Genomic DNA, 10,451 nt, shown 5'->3' with positions numbered 1-10,451 from the left:
AGCGTGTAGCAAGCTCACTGCCCTGGACTTCAAAAGAGCAGACTTTGGCCTCTTCAGGAACCTGCTTAGTAAGGTTCTGTGGGATATAGCCCTGGAGGGCAGGGGGGCCCAAGACTCTTGGTTGATATTCAAGGATCACCTGCTACAGGCTCAGGAGTGCTGCATCCCAACTAGAAGGAAGTGCAGCAGGAGGGCCAGGAGACCTCCTTGGATGGATAAGGAGCTGCTGAGGAAAATTCAAAGGAAAAAAGAGGCTTATAAAAAGTGGAAGCAAGGACAGGCGGCCTGGGTAGAGTACAGGGATGTTGTCCGGGAAGCTAGGGACCAGGTTAGGAAGGCTAAGGCCCAGTTAGAATTAAACCTAGCCAGGGATGTTAAGGATAACAGGAAGGGATTCTACAGGTACGTAGCAAACAAAAAGCAGACTACGGACAACATGGGCCCCTTGAGGAAGCTTTCGGGAGAACTGGCTACACAGGATTTGGAGAAGGCTGAGGTTCTGAATGACTTCTTTGCCTCGTTCTTCACTGGCAAAGGCTCTGACTGCACCACCCAAGTCTTGGAAGGCAGACGCAGGGACTGTGAGAATGAAGACCTTGGGCCCACTGTAGGAGAGGATCTGGTTCGAGACCATCTTCAAAATCTGAACATGCACAAGTCCATGGGACCTGATGGAATCCATCCGCGGGTCCTGAAGGAGCTGGCGAATGAAGTTGCGAAGCCACTGGCCATCGTATTTGAAAAATCATGGCAGTCAGGTGAAGTTCCCGACGACTGGAAACAGGGAAATATAACCCCCGTTTTCAAGAAGGGGAAAATGGAAGAGCCGGGGAATTACAGACCAGTCAGTCTCACCTCTGTGCCTGGCAAAATCTTAGAGCACATTCTCCTGGATGACATGCTAAGGCACATGAAAAATAAGGTGCTTGGTGACAGCCAGCATGGCTTCACTAAGGGGAAATCCTGCCTGACCAATTTGGTGGCCTTCTATGATGGGGCTACAGAACTGATGGACAAGGGTAGAGCAGCTGATGTAGTCTACTTGGACTTGTGCAAAGCATTTGACACTGTCCCACATGACATCCTTGTCTCTAAATTGGAGAGACATCAATTTGATGGATGGACCACTCGGTGGATAAAGAACCAGCTGGACAGCCGCACACAAAGAGTTGTGGTCAATGGCTCGATGTCTGGCTGGAGACCAGTAACAAGTTGTGTCCCTCAGGGATCGGTGTTGGGACCGGTCTTGTTGTAACATCCTCATCGCTGACGTGGACATTGGGATTGAGTGTGCCCTCAGCAAGTTTGCCGATGACACCAAGCTGTGTGGTCCGGTTGATATGCTGGAGGGAAGGGATGCCATCCAGAGGGACCTCGACACGCTTGTGAGGTGGGCTGATGCCAATCTTTTGGAGTTCAACCATGCCAAGTCCAAGGTCCTGCACCTGGATCAGAGCAATCCCAGGCACAGCTACAAGTTGGGCAGAGAAGAGATTCAGAGCAGCCCTGCAGAGAAGGACTTGGGGGTGCTGGTCGATGAGCAAATGAACATGAGCCGGCTGCAGTGTGCGCTTGCAGCCCAGAAAGCCAACCGTATCCTGGGCTGCATCAAAAGGAGCATGACCAGCAGGTCGAAGGAGGTGATCCTGCCCCTCTACTCTGCTCTTGTGAGACCTCACCTGGAGTATTGTGTGCAGTTCTGGTGTCATCAACATAAAAAGGACATGGAACTGCTGGAACAAGTGCAGAGGAGGGCCACGAGGACGATCAGGGGACTGGAGCACCTCCCGTATGAAGACAGGCTGAGGAAGTTGGGGCTGTTCAGCCTGGAGAAGAGAAGGCTGCGTGGAGACCTCATAGCAGCCTTCCAGTACCTGAAGGGGGCCTATAGAGATGCTGGGGAGGGACTCTTCACTAGGGACTGTAGTGACAGGACAAGGGGTAACCGGTTCAAACTTAAACAGGGGAAGTTTAGATTGGATATAAGGAGGAAATTCTTTCCTGTTTAGGGTGGTGAGGCACTGGGATCAGTTGCCCAGGGAGGTTGTGAGTGCTCCATCCCTGGCAGTGTTCAAGGCCAGGTTGGATGAAGCCTTGAGTGGCATGGTTTAGTGGGAGTTGTCCTTGCCCATGGCAGGGGGGTTGGAACTGGATGGTCTTAAGGTCCTTTCCACCCCTAACTATTCTATGATTCTATGATGCCATTTTTTGTTGGGAAAACATTTCTTTCATGAGCGGTGTGAGTCTAAACAGTTCTTTGTCTCTGAACAATGAGCTCTGTAACGTGAAGTCTCATTGGGGTTTTTGTATGTTCTCAGAGAAATGGCTGTGAAACTCTGATGGGGAAAAGTTCTTACACTGATTCATAATTCTTCCAATGCATTCGCTCAGCTATGGCATTGTTAAATGCTTTTGTTTAAATTATGCAGTTAAAGGAAACTGAAGTTTTTCTTTTCCATAAGGCATTATAGTAGTTAGCTGTCACAAGAGCTGTTGGCTGTCTTGGATTGGCATTCTAATTCCTAGGATTCCGCTCTTTTTTGGAAGAGATTTGTGAAAAACTATCTTTTACAGCCCTTGCAAATACCAAACCTGAATTAATGCCTTGTATGAGTCGGAGCAAATTTGGGGATTATGTTTGGCAGGCAAAAGCTTTTAGCAGTTGAATCGTTAAGGAGTTACGGGGGTGTCTGGCCTTCCAAGGCGTTTTCTTGACTAACTTTGCACCAAGTATGAGGGCCTGGAATAAGCGCCTTGGAGTCAAAACCTTAATCAGAGCTCTGATATCAGCTTGCTTCCTTCCATAGGTGTATTTTCAAGAACGAGTATTCCTGCAGGGGGTGAGCATGTGGATGGGGTCCTAATGTGCTGCTGCTGTTGCCAGTTTAGTAGGTAGGTGCAGGACACCTGCTGCCTCTATGGCTCTTTACTTTGTGCTGTTGGTTTCTATCCTGTTACTACCCTTGAAGGGTTGGTTGGGTTTTATTTCTTCTGAAAGCAAACTTATTTCTGCAACTAACCACAAAAATGGTGTATCTTGGCAGACACTGACATTGGCATCTGCTGGAGTGACCCGGTTAATCCTGCCCTGATGTGGAGCAGATGATGATAGGCTTACTTCAGCCAGCAAAGCAGAATGGCTTTTGTGCTGAGGTCTGTTTCCAGTTGCCTACTCTGCTGTAGGTATTCCTGCATCAACCCGCTGGTTCCTTTCATTCTTCCCTCCTCCTGGTTTGTATTTGCACTTCTACCAGCTGTTTTTCTGTGGCCAGGCTTGAATTCTGCAGCTTCATGTTAGGAGATCTCCATGTTACCCAGGTACTTGGCCTCCTTTGTGTGGAAAAAGTCTTTTCAGAATCCAAACGCAGGAAGATATTACTATTTTTATTTTCTTTATTATAAAGGAAGAAGATCAGTAACATGATTAGATTGCTTAGATTGCCTAGGATGACACATAAACAGATGTGGAAAACGATTTAACTGAACAAGGACTTTGTGGGAAGATCTGTAGCAGAACCTTTCCTGTGCACTTGTCTGGGCTATTCCAAGGGAGGGCTCTGATCGCAAAAGGTTAAGCCTTTTAGGGAACACAGATCTATGATCTTAGAACCATAGAATGGCTTAAGTTGGAAGGGACCTTAAAGCTCATCCAGTTCCAACCCCCTGTCATGGGCAGGGGCACCTTCCACAAGAGCAGGTTGCTCTAAGCCCCTGTGTCCAACCTGGCCTTGAACACTGCCAGGGATGGGGCAGCCACAGCTTCTCTGGGCACCCTGTGCCAGGGCCTCATCACCCTCACAGGGAAGAATTTCCAACCAATATCTAATCTAAATCTCCCCTCTTTCAGTTTAAACCCACTCCCTATCACTGTCCTGTCCCTGCAGGCCCTTGTCCAAAGCCCCTCTCCATGTTTCTCGTAGTGCTTTTAGGCACTGAAGCTGCTCTAAGGTCTCCCTGGAGTCTTCTCCAGGCTGAACCAGCTCAGCTCTCTCAGCCTGACTCCAAGGCAGAGCTGCTCCAGCCCTCAGACCATCTTCTTTGCTAAAGCAGGTCCTAAAGCAAGATGCAGTACTCTACATGGATAAATCTGATTTCAGCATTACTGCTCAGGTGTAATTAATTGGGACCTGGGGAGTCACTCCACTTTTCCTAAGGAGTGAATATTTTTTGTCTTTTGGCACTGTTGGCACTATAGCTGCATGTGTGAAAGCATTTGTGACTTTGATTCAGCAGAGTGGCTCTAACTACAGCAGAAGTACCATTTTTGTCAAAGTCAATAGACAGGAATTACTGGCCTCTGTTCAGAGAATCAGAATAGTTTGGGTTGGAAGGGACCTTCAAAGGTCATCTAGTCCAATCCCCTTGCAATGAGCATGGACGTTTTGAGATAGATCATATTGCCCAGAACCACATCCAGCCTTGCCTTGAAAGTGGACTAGAGCAGAGGTCTTTGGACAGCGGGGTCAGGAGTCAGTCTGTGTACTTACCTTCACATCAAATGAGAGACACATACTGACAAAAATGGTATCAGGTTTTACTAAAGCAAGATGGGCCTCTGAACATCCCAGAAGCTCTTCGAGTTTGTCTGGTGCTGACAGACTCGGGGCAGAAGGCAAAGCAAACGAAAGGGGAGCTGTAACACTCACTTGAGCAGTGCACAGAACGGTTTTCAAAGCCAACCACTCCAAAGAATCACTTTGTATTTCCCATCAGGGCTCCTGCTCTGATTACATATCGCCCCAATAGGCAGATAAATGAGCTAAAAGCAACCCCAGTTGAAAAGGGTAGAGGGGGGGAATGGGGAGAGGAGGAAAGCAGCTCACTCGCTGTGCTGATTCAGGCAATGGGTTTCAGGCTGGCTGCAGTAAATGAAAGCAGCTTCTTGCAGCCATAGCCTGTGATCACCCCTGAGGAGGCTTCTGGGAAGGGATCTTCAAGGTGTTGGGCATCTTTTTAAACCGTGATGTTGAAATAAGGATTGGCAGTAGCTTGGAGTGGAGAAAGGAGCTGAGATGTCATAGGGATGGTTAAAGCATTTCTCTGATCTCAACAAACCCATCTACTACGTGCTTCATGAAGGCTGCTGGGATAAACTGTCATTCAAGTTTAAGAGCGTGTGATTTCAGATGCACCCCTCAAGCACTCAGAGTTTGATTTTTACTGAGCCTGTGTTTTGAATTTGATGACTGTTTAAGGCGATTACGTGGGAGACCTGTTACCATGTCAGGGTGAAGATGCAGTATTTTGCGTCTTTTGCAATGCGTTGCTGTATTTTCTGTGTCTGGTGAGTTTCTTTGGTAGGGGGAAATAAAGCAGGGGAGTTCTGAGAACAAGAGAATGCAACCCAAACTTTCCCTTCCTCCCTTAGCTACAGCAGTCATTTCAGCAAGTGGAGTCAATAGCAGAGATTCATTTCAGAACCAGAACAAGAGCACATCTTGTGGGGCGAGACCAGGCTGCTTCATGTCTTTAGGATTTACAATGAGGTGATGCAATCTCAAATTCTATTCAACAGCCACCATTCCAACTCACCTGTGTTTGCAGAACGCTCAGCGTGTGTAAACCACGCAGTATCTAGGGGCAAATAGGACAGGGATCAATGAAACCCACAGGAGCCTCGGCAGAGCTGCAGCTGCAGAGCAGAGCCCTGCCCTGCCTGGATGCTGCCTCCATTTCCCCTCTGCTCTGAACCTTTACCCACTGCTGTACAACGGCACCTTGTTATCAAACCTCCAGCAAATGCTTTGGCAGGGAAGAAGCTTTTCCACTCTGTCACATCTGCGCTGGTATCTCAGAGCAGATAGTGACTTGTTTGTGCCAGTTTCCAATGGGTACTTACATAAACCAAACAGTTTTTAAAGCCTCTAAGCTTTCCCGTTTGGCATTTGAATTTAACTTTATTCTCCTTCCCTTCTGTACATTGTATTGGTTGTTAAGGATGGAAGAGGAAAAAGTTCACTGTCTCAGGGAAGAAGATACCAACAGGGCACCCGAGGTAAAGGTGACACGAGGACACAAAGGTGAAAGGGTGACTTTGGAGCTGAGTTCTGCAAGATCAGAGCTGGCTGTGAGGTTCTCCATGTCCTGACTCTGCTGCTGCCCACCCCTCCCAGCTGCCCATCACCTTCCTCGGTGTACAGAGACAGTGATTTCAGTGAGCTGTTGTAAGAAACAAGATTTATTTCTTCTGATCCCTCCAGTTGTCTGTCAGCTCCAAGCAGAGCTCTCCCCAAAAGCAGCGCTGGCAGCAGCAAGATCTAACCCACTTTTCATCTCCTCTTTTAGAGAAGAGATGGATTGAGGCATTTATCACAGCAGGGCTTCCTCAATCAGAGAAAGACAGGTTGGATGTCACTCCTTACTGAAGCTGTGGTGGTTGCTTGGCTCCCTGCCCCGCTCTTGATCGTGTCTATTGCCTGTGCAACGGAGGCAGAGCTGAAATTCAGCTATTCGTGCTGCTACCCAGCGACCGAACGAGGAATTGAGCTCTGCAGCACAGCAGGAGCCTGGTTTTGATCCAGCACCTTCATGGTCAGCCGCAGCACAGCTCATTCCTACCATGTGCTACTTACTGGTGCTTGTCTGATGCTGGAAAATAACCTTAAGCTAATGCTTTGGGGTTTTTCTTGAATCACCAAAACCATATTTGCAGCAAAGGACTTCAGTTTTACCATCTTTGACTTGAGTCTATTGTACTCCCCTGTCCCTCTTGCTGCTTATAGCTGTTCCTCATGACTCACTTTTCCTTCCTGTCTATTCTCCCCCAAGTTACCTTTCTACTACTGGGGATTTCTCAAAAACATTGTGCTGCCAGAATTAACCTCTATTCTTAGAAAGAGGAGCACAAGGACTTTTGCCTTGGGGTTTCGGATTTTAGGGAGGGTTTTGTGGTTTAGGTGTTTTTGTGTGTATGTGTTGTTTCTCCAGTTCTCAGGTTCATTGAAGACAGGCCTGCACCACATCATTGTGGTTCCAGGTAAATGTCGTATAGAGCTGAGCTACAACGGAACAGGGCTCCCAGGAAAACCTGTGCCCATCTCTAGCTGATCCAGCTTTAATGCTGCTGAAAGAGGCAGCAGCATCCTTGGTGTGCATGGCAGCAGCTGCTTCAGATTTTCAGCCTACAATTACAAACTGTGTAATTATCTACAGCACTGCCTGGGATTATGTGTGCTTAAAACTATTATGCAGCAGCAGTTTGTCTGGCACGATCAGTGTGGATGGCCTCTGTTGCTGGAAGTGGCAGGACCAGAGGTGGAGCTGTCTTGTGGGCTGCTCATCTGCTCACTGGCCACCTAGGAACTGCTTGCTGTGCTTTGGTCTTGCTTCTTATTTTCCTTAATCAGCTTGGCTAACCCCATTTCCTTGCCATGATGGAAGAACGAAACCAAACTGGGCAGGGGAGTAGTAGGAGAACTAGGCTCTGGTCTCACACAGAGGGTTTGCTTGCTTTGTTGGCAGAGGTTGTTGAATTCTTCATAGCAGAGACCCCTGAACTGGCAGCCTGCAACTAGGGCTCTGGGTCAGCATTTGGATGATGGTAACTGCAGTCATTCAGCATTTTAAAACAGATGAGCACTGTTGATGGCCGAGGTCTCAGCACCCCCAGAGACAGCTTAACTTCTGCACCCTCTACTGTTGATCCCTGGGAAACAAACCAAAACATCAGCACAGCTCTGGTCATGCTGTCAGCTCCCCAAACCTGCAGGTAGACAGTCCTGTGGTTAAGGCTTCCTGCTGAGGTACCAGTACACTGATCTGCACTGCCAAGGTGAGCACTGGGGAAGTTCCTGTGTATTAGTATGGCCGCTAATGGGACCTGAAATACTGAATATGATTTCCATAGCCCCTGCTCAGTGCAGCCCTCCATAAGCAGCACCGATTTGGGATGAGCCAATTCTCTGCTGGGGAAGTGGGAGCATCACCTAATGTTCTCTTGTGGTGGTGCTGTCTCAAGGGTGACAGGGTGAGACACATTCCTGCAGGACGTTCAGGATGGCTCCAAATGGGCACATCAGTATCCCTCCGTATAATGGGGCTACAGCCCCCTCCGTACAGGTCTGATGGAGGTGTTTCCAGCAGATATTCTGAAAGGGAAAGCAATTCACAGTGTTTGAATGTGATGCTGGAGATTGCATGCATTGATAAAAGAGAGCGTGATGTGTGTGTGTCTGAAATCACTTCCTGAATTTTACTGAGTGTGTGCAAGGAAATTTCTGAGGTCACCAGAAAATATGGGGGAAAACATAGACTAAATGTCCCCAGCTCACCACTAATGTGGTGTGCAAGGTGACATTGCTCTCCTTCATTGCAGCTACTCCTCTATTGACTCCACTTGCTGGAAGTCCAGCCATGAAGCACATCTGGTTGGGTACCCCAGGCTGGAGGGACTCATTGCATCCAGACACTGCACTACACAGAGCGTGTCTCTGGCTCAGTTCAGAATGGACATGGACACTGACAGCATGGATAACCTTTACTGGCTGGAGTCGCTGTCCTGCAGCAGGACCTGTGCTGTACATGGAGTACATGACTCCAACCCCAGTTCTTGGTAGTGTGGCCCTCGAAAGGAAGTGCTGGGGTTGTGTCATCTGGTTTGTGCCTCCTGGCTTTTTATTCTTCTTAACTTCAGTGACCTCACACCAATTTGGAGACTTCTCTTACAATCACTTTGTCCAGAAACAGAAAGTGTTGGAACTTTCCTGCTGGAGAACGGTGCTAAAGTGATAGAGGGAACACGATTCATATAAGGGAATTCAGGGGGGAAAATCAGCACCAGTAATGAGTGACTGCAGCATGGGAATGTGCCACGAATTAACAGTCAGGGGAACAACCTAAAGGCACTGGCTGTATTCAGTAACAGGAGCTAAAGGAGTTAGTGAGGAGCATGTTAATTGTGAGCAAATCATGTAATCCGCATTGCAGTCAGTTGGGTTTTGTCTCTCATATACCCAGTCTGCAGATGCTGAGCGATTCCAAGTGGTGTGTGTTGCAGCCAGCAATGGCCCTTGCTCCTAAGAAGGTTACTTTGGGTCAGCAGTGCAAGGATTCAGGATCTGCAGCCTTCTTCCAGCTCTGTTATTACATAGATTCACTAGTCTGTGGATTCAGTGACTTTCAGCTCATGTCAATTTAATTGTCAGCCCAAGACTGGCTAAGAAAAGATTCTGATGCCATAGAGCATGCTGCAATGAGAAGATGCAATATCACCTATTAACTTTAAGAGTGTGTGCTGACAGGACACATTTAAAAGGCCTGTAGGTGATCTAAAACATTACCGGCTACCCCTCAGACAGCATGGGTTTCAAAACATTCCTTTCAGGTCTTCCAGGACTAAACGTGATCACTGGGTAATACATGGATGTAGGCATCTCCCTTGGCTGTTGCTTCTAGAAGCAGCCCAGAGCTTTAGCAGAATTTGCTCATTTGAAGAAAGGTGACATTTTCACATGGGGACAAATGTGACAGAGGAAGATCGATCTTGGTTTTTCAGAGTAGCACTTTAAAAAGGGCTGTTTGGTGGTTCAGCTCCAGGTACGGCGAAGTTACAGGCAGTCTTTAGAGGGCAAGCAGGGGCTGTGTCAGGAGAAAGCCAGGTATCTGCAGAATACAATGTGTTGTAAAGTGTTAACACATATATTAATTGCATGTGGGCAGACACCCTCCCACGATTTACTGTACCAATGTCAATTCCATATTGTACCTTTGTAAGTGCTATGAATCAGCCAATATGTGACATTAATCTGCATTTATCACTGTGCAAGCTGACATAATGACCAGTTATGGGCTAACGCATCAGGAACTGTTTAGTGAAGTACAGAAGTAACCCCCCAGTTTTCTGAAGCACCCTGGAATTATCCTGTGCGTGCTGTATCTGCCCAAATCTCACTTATGTCCAAGAGGCACATTCTTCCATGGTTGAGAGGTGCAGCATGCATTGCTCAACACCTCCAGCAGCAATGCCACGTGCAGGTTCCATGGTGGTGCCTCTCCTCCTACCATCACGTATGGTTCACAGCTCCTTCTCTAGGTCACCTCTTTCTGGCAATGTTTCTTCATGAAGTTCCAGGAAGCTGCTTCACAGCTGCCTCACCTCCTTTGTTCACCCATAACTGGAAACACAAGGTGTTTGTCTTGCAGTTCTGTGGCATATGACCACTTACTTTCAGGAAGTGTTGTGAAAAATGCTGAAAGAATGAGAAACTGAACATGAGCCGGCTGCAGTGTGTGCTCACAGCCCAGAAAGCCAACCGTAACCTGGGCTGCATCAAAAGGAGCGTGACCAGCAGGTCGAAGGAGGTGATCCTGCCCCTCTACTCTGCTCTTGTGAGACCTCACCTGGAGCATTGTGTGCAGTTCTGGTGTCCTCAACATGAAAAGGACATGGAACTGCTGGAACAAGTGCAGAGGAGGGCCACGAGGATGATCAGGGGACTGGAGCACCTCCCGTA

At 47.9% G+C, this 10,451-nt stretch overlaps 1 long non-coding RNA gene across 1 annotated transcript; it reads right to left on the bottom strand.

Moving 5' to 3' along the window:
• Positions 1-6,160: 6,160 nt before the first annotated feature.
• On the bottom strand, positions 6,161-10,446 carry LOC136010700 (uncharacterized). Its single transcript, XR_010610967.1, has 2 exons — positions 7,926-10,446; positions 6,161-7,645 (listed from the first exon to the last, which is right to left on the bottom strand). It is a non-coding gene; the product is annotated as an uncharacterized LOC136010700 (long non-coding RNA).
• Between the last annotated feature and the right edge of the window lie 5 nt (positions 10,447-10,451).

This window comes from Lathamus discolor, chromosome 3 (genome assembly GCF_037157495.1).
Source record: "Lathamus discolor isolate bLatDis1 chromosome 3, bLatDis1.hap1, whole genome shotgun sequence".
Lineage (NCBI taxonomy): Eukaryota > Metazoa > Chordata > Aves > Psittaciformes > Psittacidae > Lathamus > Lathamus discolor.
This window is presented reverse-complemented; position numbering and strand designations above follow the sequence as displayed.